Genomic DNA, 11,542 nt, shown 5'->3' with positions numbered 1-11,542 from the left:
AAAGAAAAAGAAAGAAAGAGGTGAGGTTGACAGAGAGCAATTAGGTACTGTATGTACTTCCCCACATAAAGGTCAGAGACTGTTCCCAAGGTAATAGACATAAGACAAAACACTAAGCCTCCTTTCAAGTCACAATTAAGCTGAAAATCACAGATCTCCAAATGTCTCCCCTCATCCCTGAGAGAATGTTCAAACTTGTCTGCGACCAGCGTTTAAAGCAAACATCTCCAAAGACAAAGCACGTGCTGTCCACTGCCTACTCCTCCACATCTATAGCCGCCTTCTGCCAGTCTCCAACAGCACCTTCCTCTAGTGGAAGTTGCCAATATTCTTCCCTGTCCTCAAACAGAGCCCCGCTCCTCACCCGTCCCTCTCCCCTCCCTCCCCTCTCTGCTGTGTTGACATTTAAAGGGCTGGTGTGGCCCCGAGCACCGCGGTGTCATGCCCTTGGGCCTGAGATGCCCTCTCTCTCTCTCTTACTTCCTCTCACTCTCTAACTCTCTCTTTCTTTGGCCCGGCTGGGTCAGCACAATCAAGTCAGTGGAGCTTTGCCGGGGCAGTGGAAAATGGATTATGTCTTGAGTTTGAGCATGGCTATGCTGACCTTGGTTAAGAGGGGTCAGCCGAAGCTCGGCAAGTTTGGCAGATATCATTTCACAAATCTTAGGCTAAAACAGCCAACATTAAATGTATGCATGAAAACGCCTTGGACCAATTTCAAAGGCAGCAGAGTCGATGAGGGATTCAACAAAGACAGAATAGTTGTTGAAAGGGGAGATCGGGTCATCCACTTACCTTTAGTAGTTTTAGGCAAATTCATGCTTTCTAGTGCTTACATGGTCCTAGGTCAGTGATAGAAACACTGGCCTCAATAAAAACTGTGGAAGTGGGTATAGTATGAATATTTAGCTTCCGATATCTCCTTCAACCATGCAATGTTTGATCAGAACGCTTGCTAGCACCACAGTTCAATAGATGATATACTTCAGTCTGAAGCAAAGTGCCCTACAGTAGCATATAACTGGAGCTGGGCAACATATAAAGTAACATCTGTATCACAATTAACTGACATGATTAATTACAGTACGACTAAAGTTTCCCGACTTCTGGACTGAACTGTTGGATGGTTAAATGTTTGGTTAGATATCAATGGTTGTTGTAGATCTTTAAAGTATTATATGGGTTCAGATAATTTACTATTACTACTACTGAAGTCGCTAATTTGATCAATCTGGTTAATTTTCCAGCCCTTGATTTAACCTCTTCCCAGGGCACGTAGATTGACAGAATATTTTGTATTTCCTACAGAATTATGTTTAAGGCTCGGGCTTCTTTCAGCTATAGGAAACCTACATCTACAAGCTTCCAGCCTGCAACATTGAGAGTCCTCTTTTCCGAGAGTCTGGTGAAGAGAAGACAGGGTCGAGCAGAGGGCAGCGCACCTCTGTCTAACAACTTCACCTCTGTCACCTTCCCTATCTCACCTGGATAAATGCACTACATGCCAAATTAGGCTGCGTACAGTAGGCCGGAGAGATCAAAAGAGGAGGCAAGGGGCAGGAAACAATTTACTCTCAAATATTCACTGCCTCGCAAAGGCACACACGCGCACAGCCTTTTTTTTCCATCCCATACCTGTATGTTTATCTCTTAATTGACCCTATCTGTGCTTATCTAATCTCTCCCTCCATCGTTCTGTCTAGAACTATCTCTCCATCTCTCTCTGTGCGTCTCCCTCTATCTGGGCAGACACAGGGGCGTAATGGACAGGGGCCTCCACAGTAATTATTCAATCAGCCTCATAACCTTGTCGCAGGTTGGGCGGCCCATTAATGCACTCACCCAAATGGACCCCCGCCACTTTGACTGCTAATGCTCCGGCTAGCTAGCAGCACAACAGGCTGAATGTCAGAAGTGTCATCTAGACAGAGAGTACGAAACAATGCGCTCAATAGAGCTGAGTCGACTTATTCTGTAATGGCACAGTGGGAAATATATGGAAAAGGAAAAGTGTGACTTCTGAGAGCACTGAGAGTAAAAATATACTGTGCCCACAGCTGTAGAGATCAACCTGTATCAAGTGTGACCGCAGGTGTTCACAATGTGTTGCTGCAGTGCTACATATTCATAAGCGTGGCGTATGTGTGTGTGTATATACGCGAGTGTGTGTTTGAGACCCCTACCCTATAGAGCTGTGCTCTCTTGGCACGGTCTCAGCAGCAACAGAGAGGAGGGCACTGCGGCTAGCGCTCACAGCCGCTGTTTGCCGTGCGTTTCTCTCTGGCTGCTCGTTTGGCTCCCGCTCTGTTTATTTTCAGCGGGGACGTTTAATTAGGGCCTCCAGCTGTCAGAGGTTCGTTAGCGCGCCCCTCCTCTCCCCGAGCCGCCCCTCCCCGTAGGGAGTCAGGGGCATCAGGCAAATGAACACATTTAAGTCAAACAGCACGCAGACAGACAATAGCCCCACTGCCATGCCACCAGCTCCCCTAGGTAGAGACATGGTTGTTTTATGCCTCATCTCCTCAACCCCTGGGGCCCAATACAGAGGCTGGCCAAGACTGTGAATGTGCAGTCAGAGAAGCTCTCATAGCCCACTGGAGACGACATGCACGCTGCGATCATGCAAAGGTGAAGCGCAGGACCAAGCCTATGCAATGTACAGGAGGAGAGTAGTTCCAGTTGTGAGGTATTTTTATGATTTTTGACAAATTCTGAGGGATTTTAGTCATCCTGAGAAAGATCCAAGAACTTGATTTAGGAAAAACAATAACTTATCTCTTTCCCTTCTAGCTAATAAAGGGAAGAAATACAGAGGATAAGTGTGTTTTCTTACATAGAAGTTGGAGGGCATCCATACTATGACTGTAACGTCCCTGAGGCCTGTTTCACCAAATTTGCAACATGCAAGCTGCAATTCTAGATCATTTCCTCTCCCGTTCATTTTGACATGTTTCACGCATCAAAAAAAAAAAAGCCTCCATATTTGCGACCCATACAAGAACATGCAAGAGCCTTGTAGGACATACTTATTGGCTATATGCAAGTGACAGCCATTTGCGATGTGCCTTTAGGCAGTGCTCACAAATCATACTGTAACTGTAAAACGGGACCCTGGTTTGGCTCGGGCATGATAACCCCCTCTCTCTCTTCCCTTGTTTCCTGTCACCTCTCAATTGTCCACTATCGAATAAAAAATACTAAAAAAGATGGCATTAGTTTTCACATAACATCAAAACTGTGTATACTAGACGTTCTGGTCATTTTTCAGTGTTTACTCAAATAAAATGCTACTGCTAACCGTTCTCAGACAGCTCTCTTCTCTGTTTCCAACCCCCACTCGTCTTTAATTACCTCCAACTAAAGGTAGAAGTGGAGTACACATACATGTGTAAGATATTCCTGTGAATAATATTTTATCAAATGGAGAACGCTCAATATCATGGAAGATGTAGAAAACATGGTTGGAAATAACATGAACAGAATATTTGATGTGGCTAGTTTTCTATCTTGCCTTTCATGTTGTTGAGTAGTTGTAAATGAGTGTCTGGAGCGTCCGGGGAGATGAAGTTTGGTATTCTGGTTGGAGGGCTGAAAACTACTTATCATGCATTACGGCCCTGGTTGGACCTCAGGATTTGGAAGTCAAAAGACTTTTTAATGTACAATTTTTCAGCCGCTGATCAATCGACAGCTGCTGGACATGAAGACCCCCCCCCCCCCCCTCTCAGTATTCCATATTCGGACTTGCTCGGTATTCTGCTTCTGTATCGGAGCGCCGGCTGCGGTTGACCTTGACGACTCTGGATCATTCCCAACCCAAGGTTCTCTCCAACTCTCAAGGGCCTTGGCGTCCCCCCCTCCCCTCCTCCAGCCCCTTCGCCTCTCCCATCACCCCCCCCATCTCTCCTAACCCCCTCTTTGCTCCTCCCTGGCCCTTGCCTGGGTCATTAATTATCTAATGGAATCAATACAGCGTTAGATTGGACCAGAGTGACCCCGCCCGCCCCCAGGTATCTCTTCGGTGATGAGGAGGAAGAGGAGGGTTCGGGAAGGGTGTAAAGGAATGATGATAATGTGTGAGCACCGTACAGTCACAGCGTGGACCGTCCCTAAACTGGAAGAATACAGAATAAAGAGATCAGCGATAAATAAATGATTAGAGAGGGGTGGACGGAGAGCAGATGGGGGATGGAGGGAGCATAAGTTGAGGCGGGGGGAGGCAAATCAGACAGTAAGAAGGAGAGAGAGAGGGAGAGAAATGATGGGCGGATGAAGACATACGTAAAAAAAAGGAGAGAGAAAGGGATTTACTAATGTTCGCCCTCAGTAATCAATATCTTTCTCCTCCTCCTCTTTTATTACAGGGCTTTGGTGAGCGCGTTTTGATGTCCACTCCTCACGGGCGTGGAGCTACGCAGAATCCAATCCATGTCTGTCATAATTACCATCTACCTCGGCCTGAATATACACAAAAGAGATGCTCCACTTCACCTGCACTGTATTAAATACGAAGCTGAAAGTACCGGCGCACAGAATCATATAAATTTACAGTGTTTACCAGAAAAATTACCTCCTCTCTCCAGTGATTTTTCTCAAATAAACTGGATATCATTCCTCACTCAATATTGAAAGTAATGAAAAATATAATTGAGGAAGGATGCAGACTTTATGTACCTTCATTAGAACTTAAAAGAATACAAAACAATCCAAATAAAATAGATAGTATGTTAAATTAATATACAATTTATATGGTTTTACAAAATATCCTTTGACTCTGTATCAGAAGCAGTACAGTACATTCTGGGGTTAGTTTCCCTGTTAGTAAAAGGGTAAGACGCAGGATCAACGGTAGGCGTGATCGCATGATAGGGATAAAATTTCAACCTCAATATTAAGAGCTGAACATGAAAACTCGAATGTATAACTACAAAATAAAGTACAAAACATCTAAAAATAGATAACTTTGTGAATTCAAAGAACATTCTGTAAAAATATTCAGTCCATCATGTCAAGTTAAGCATGCATGACCCTTATGATATCTATGCCTGAAAGAGAAAATCCTGGATCAATAAAATAGTCAAAATAATAGCAGCAATCTATTCTGGGATTAAATACCACGACCTCAATGTAAGACCAAGGTAAAGGTGAAAAGGTGGACTTACAGGAAAGTCACTGATCTTATGAGCTTCTCATTTTGAATGGCAATGTGGTCCCATGTAAGAAGAATACTGATAATATTCACATGCAGTGTTTCTCATTTTCAAATAGTCGCAAAAATTGTAAAAGTTGCGGGTGAACAAACGGAAAAGGTAGAAAGACGACAGAAACTTCTCCCTCTGACTGTGGAAGAGTCAGCTAAGTGGATGCAGGTCTCGATAAGGCAGAGGATGGTAAATCCACTCCCACAGGCAGAGACCACATCAGCACTGACCTCCAAATAACCACAGGCCAAAGCACAGCACACAGGTCACACTCACTCTCTCCAACACACACACACACACACACACACACACATTGGTGTGTGTATGGACTTGAAAGCACACTCTCATTCTGCACACCAGCACAGAGATGTCCACATGCTAATACAGAGACATCAATTAGCATGGTGCAAATGTCAGAGCTCAGAGCAGTGTCAAACTCTTGATAAGAGTTGCACAAGTTGTGTAGGTGTCTTTCAGCACGCTGGGGAAACCAGGATACCCACTGGCCTCATACTATATTCCCACACACTATACTTGGAGCTCGACGCTTTGTTTGAATATTCCAGATTTAGTGTTAATTTATGTAACTTCTGCTTTATGTCATGGCATAAATTAGAGCACAAGAAAGAAGAAAAGAAAGACATGAAGGCGAGATTGTGAGGAAGATTTGCAGACTGCACCTGACAGTCGATTTAAAGGGAAAGTGACTGTGAGTGCGGATGCCTATACATCGTGCGCACGTCACTAAGTAACTGCATGTGTTAGTGTGTGTGTGTGTCTGTGTGTGCAGCCTGGTGGATCCCTTCAGGCCGGTATGTGAATGACAGCGGGGGTTATGTAAGGAGCCACAGCGGGGCCAGAGTGGACAGTCCGACCGGAGATCAGGTCAGCAGAGTGTGACACTAAACACATCTCCCTGACACTGCGCTGACACCCTCTGTCACAGGCCCACACACTGTCTGTCAACGCTCCTCACACACACACACACGCATGCACAGCTAGAGCAAGGCGTGTGTGAGCGGCTGTCTGTCAACACACCACACACTGACCACCTTAGTGTGTGTGTGTGTGTGTGTGTAAGAGAGCAACAGTGAGAGACAAAAATATCAAGAGAGGAAGAGAAAGGGGAAGGGAAAGAGCGCTGAGGCGTCTGTCTACCTGAGAACTTACAAAAAGTGGCAGCTTCTATCTACCAACCAAGACACATTTAAAAATTACTGATAATAACCTTTTCTCCTCATGTGATCATTATTTATGCAAAATGAAGACAGGAAATAAAACCAACTGGCAAAGAAGACCAGATGTTAACCTCACAGTATCATCAGAACCACATACAGGCGCTGCTCTTTGATTTGAGTGGCGCTTTATCTGCCTTCTCTTATAACAACAGCTCCAACTACCTTTTTATTAAATCTATTTCAACTTCCTTTTGTCTGCAAACAGGAACTCTTCGTTGCCAACAAAGTAATCCGAGTCAGGGTCTGTCACACAGTTGCCTGTTGGCATGAACCGCAGCTCCTTAAATCCAAAAATCCAAAGAAACCTGCGTCTGGGTCTAATAAAAAAAAAAAGGCCTAATGGTGGGTCACGACCAAAGCGTCCTGCACATGCCAGAACTGAAACGGATGGAGAGGCTTAGGGGCTCAGTGGGCCAGGGTATAAACTGTACCACTGACATGTGATGACACGGTCTGACCCTGTTTCGTGTCAGTGTTGCTGCATGCATGCGTTTCTGTTGTATTGAAGCAATGCCAACAGTAAAGCAGAAATATATTTTACATCAAATTTTAAAAATATAAGTTACTAAAAACTGCCAGAGTATAGACAGTAACTCTTTTTACCAATAGTAACATTTTGTCACCTCATCCTGACACCTGAAACAGTGACTCTGTGCTGCAGGTAGTTATTTGGTGTGAATTTAACAGAAGCACCTGCTATCTCAGCAGTTGTGTGTGCAAATGACGCTGTTTGGCTGTGCGAAACACAGCAGAGTTTACAGCAAACACATAACACAGATTTAGGAGAAACATTCAGGGAGAGTATGTGAAACACACACAAGCATTCAACGCATATATCTACATATGGGAAGACACAGACGTACAAACAGAGAAGGAAAACAAATATTCTTACCTTTGAGAAATAACTGTTACTGAGTCTGACTTTAAGTGACAAGCCTCCAACCACAATAACTGCCAATTATGAAAAAAGAAAGAAGGAACAAAAAAACACCCTGAAAACCTGAAATCACTATGTGATGGTTTGATGTTGTTATTTACGTTACAGCAGCAGCGAACACTGTGCGTTTGTCACAGTCATTCTGCCAATTTGGACCACCTGCTGCAGACACCCTGAAGGCACCGAATGTTACTAAGCCAGCAAACTGTGACCAATTCTGCCTCTGCAGGTGGAGACGGACACGCAGCCGCTCACTCTCTGCTCCTGTATCTCAAAGTCCAGCACATACACACACACACACACACACACACACACACACACACACACACACACACACACACAAAATGTATCAGAAAGTGGTGGGCCATTATTATTGCGGCCATTCAGCCCCGAATATAAACATGCATAATCATTTGGCTTATCTGAAAAGCAAAGACTGGAATATTTGCAGTGAAAAATGTTTCATCGGTTGCAGTAAATTGAGGAAATGCACAGAAGAAGAACTTTGTGCAAAAGCATTAATGGAGCTTTCAAGGAAGAGCAAACGTTGTGTCTAATTATCTGATCAATATTCATTTATAGTAAATTATAAATGTGTGCTTTAATGCTAAAATATGCACATTTATCTATATATTTTCTGTAATCAAATGTGTATTCAAACATGCTGCCACACAGTAAAAAAAAGAGACCCCAGTAAGTAGAGGAAAGCTCAATTTTAAAATAAAACTCCTGATTCTTTTATTCTCTCATTTTTTTTATTTATTACCTCAATGATTTGGACTTTCTACTAATTGCTAATGTGCCAATTTAATCAAATAAATGTGACAATTGTGTAATAGAACGGTTCTGTTCTTAATTAGACTCAGCAAAAAGTTACCACTGGTGCACACACGCATGACATTTTATCTCAGAGAACGAAAAAAAAAACTACTTCAGGTGTAAATTTAACAAGTTGCAATAATACATGACACATCAAAATGTATCCATTTTAAACTAACAGCAAAAATCTGATGAAAGTGCCAACTTCATAACGTGTGTATGTGTGTCCAGCGTGTGTGTGTGAGTGAGAAAGTGTGTGTACACTCATGCATGTGTGTGTGCGTGTGTGTGTGTGTTGACCATAAGTTGTTAGATCCATTATCTACTCACCTGACGGGCATTTCCAGCGTTCAGTCTGCTGCTGTTGATCTGATCCACTTTGTCTCCCTCTCTTCCTCCTCCTCTTCCTCTTCTTCCTCCTCTTTTTCTTCTTCTCTTCTCCGGAGCCCCTGCTCTGCCCTGGCGGTGCCCCCCCCACCACCACACCACCACCACCGGCACCTCGAGCTTAAACACAGCAAACAAACACTGTGTGTGTGAGCCAAGGGGGCTGGGACAGGGGCAGCGTCAATCCCCTCACTTTCACAAAAGCCGTGGCCGTGCAGCCGGACACATCGTGGACTCCCGTTGCAAAAAAGAGTGTGTGTGTGTGTGTGTGCGAAAGAGAGAGAGAGTGTGTGTGTGTGTTTGTGTGTGTGTGTGTGTGTGTGAGTGGAGCTAGCTGATGTAGCTCTCCTTGGCTCTCAGACTCACTTCACCAACACTCTGCTCCGCTGCTTCTTGGAGATGGACTCGGATTAGGACACAGCCAGTGTGAGAATCTCTTCCACGCTCGCTCTCTCTCTCTCTCTCTCTCTCTCTCTCTCTAGCCGGCATGCTCCCTCCCACCCTTCCTCTCTCCCGCTCACTCATTCACTCTCCTCGCTGAGCTTCTTTCTTTTCATTTCCTCTTGGGAAAGCCGTGCACACCAGTTGTCTCTGCCTTCAGCTGCTCCCTCTCTCTCTCTCTCTCTCTCTCTCTCGCTCTCAGTCACTAGTAAATATAAAAGGCATGCTTGTACAGCCCCTCGCCTCAGTCTCTCTCCGGCTCTCCCTCCCTAACTCGCTGTGTCTCATGCTTTCGTTTACCCCCACCTCCCTGTGCCCCCCTCACTTTCTTTCTCAGTGTCAAAGCTGCCTTTCAAATGCTGATTAGCAGCCAGTGTAAAAGAGAGAGAGAGAGAGAGAGACGGGATGACTGAAACAAGTGGGAGATTCCATCACATCCACACGTATTGTAAACTGTGACTCCTGTCCCGTGCAAACACACACACACACACACATACAAACCTGTTTTTGTCACTTAGGAGGACATTACATTGACTTACATGCATTCTTGCAGACTTACCCAAACCTAACCTTAAGTTGTAACAGTAAAATGTAATGTTTTGCCTTGTGGGTAACATATCTTTGTCCAACAAGTCCTCCAAACTACATGAAAAACCCAACATTTGTCATTGTCTGACAAATCCACCCACACAGTATCAGCAAGTCTGATATTCCAAAACTGATTAATATGATTGTTTTCTGATCTCGTCAAAGTTCAAGGTTAAATGTATTCATTCATGAAAACATGCAAATGACAGTTCTCCCGTCCAAATCAACCAACACTGCCACCAATCTGCCACCACGATTAAGGTTAAGGTTCAGGTTTGATTAGATTCAGGCACAACAGCTACTTGGTTAAGAAAGGTTAAAGAAAGATCGAAGTCATGGTGAAAAACAAAACAAAGCAACGTTGACTGCTAGTAGGAAACGGGATGTGACTAGCCTCGAGTCACAGTCATACAATTTGTTGACCCATCCATCCATAATCCATAACAATGTCACGCTACTTCTGCCTTTGCTTCGGAGGCAAAAGAAAAAGACATAATTTCGCAAGGCCACAAGATGTCTTTGTCAGGTAAACATAAAAGTTATTTCAGGCATTTTAAGAAATGACAAAGGCTGTAATTGTTCTCAAGAGGACAGTCTATTTCAGTCCTCTAATGGAGGATGAATGAACTATGTGAACCGATTTTTGTTCCCACAATTTGAGCAATACAAGTACACTCCTACAAACAGCCTGACATAATACATACAAGAGAACAGTTGCAAGACAACCAGACAGAAACACACACACACACACTACCTCTTAGTAGTGTAGAAATAGCAAAATGTAAAAATACTTAATCACAAGTAAAAGTCCTGCATTCGAAACCTTACTTAAGTACAAATACAGACCTATTACCAGCAAAGTATACTTAAAAGTGAAAATACTCACTATGCACATAAAGGACCCCTATGAGTGGTATATTATTACAGATCATAATATTATTATTATATTAGTATGTTTCAGCTGGTGGAGGTGGAGCTAATTTTAACCACTTTATATACTGGAGTTTGGTCTATAACAACACATCTTATGTGACCACCCCTGCCATCGAATTAATATAGCGGAGCTTCAACCATTTAATACATTTACTGTTTACACCAAGTTTAAAAGCAAAACAGGGCCAAAAAGCACCTTAAAGGTTTCTGTGGAGGTTTTGACCTCTAGTAGTGCTATGGAGCCATTTTTCTATGAGTGGTTCCCCGTTTTGTTGATGATGGCGTACATGCACCCTCACTCAGGTAATGCTGTGCACACTCCTTAATGGTTTCACACTATTCCACTAACCTACAGGTGGTGATAACACGTCAAACTATGCAGCAACGCGCCAACAAAGGCAGGGGAGAAGACTGCAAGCTAGTAAACGTGGATGTTAACAATGTTAACAATGCTAGATTTAAAATACTTCTATTAGCTTTGCAAATGTTTCATGAGGAAGGAAATGTAGGCAAAACATTTCTTAAAGCTCAAGGATGCACGATGAGTTTCGGTGAGTAACACTGAGTAACACCTTTAAGGCTAAGTTGACGAAGATGCTTTTGGGAAACTGGGCCCAGATACAACCATCTGACATTCCTGGCTTTCCCCACATCTACACCACAAACAACCCACTGCCTGTTGCATATAACACTGAAACATCTGAAACACTCAGTAGTTCTCTGATATTAATACATAACTGGTCTTCTTTAATCATACGAGGCAAAACTTTGGATACATTTTAAGGGTAAAAATTTGATAGTGAGACAGGATTTTCTCGGGGCGCTCCTCTTGAGAATTACATTAGTTCTGTTAATAAATGTTTGCCTCCTGTCTTCCCACTCTCAATACTCAAAAAAGGCAGCATCAAATGGAAATACTCAAGCAAAGTACAAGTACCTCTAAATTGTACTAGAGTACAGTGCTTGAGTAAACATACTTAGTCACATTCCTCCACTGG

Source organism: Enoplosus armatus, chromosome 5, assembly GCF_043641665.1.
Source record: "Enoplosus armatus isolate fEnoArm2 chromosome 5, fEnoArm2.hap1, whole genome shotgun sequence".
NCBI lineage: Eukaryota > Metazoa > Chordata > Actinopteri > Centrarchiformes > Enoplosidae > Enoplosus > Enoplosus armatus.
The sequence above is the reverse complement of the archived record's forward strand: the minus strand, read 5'-3'. Positions refer to the sequence as shown.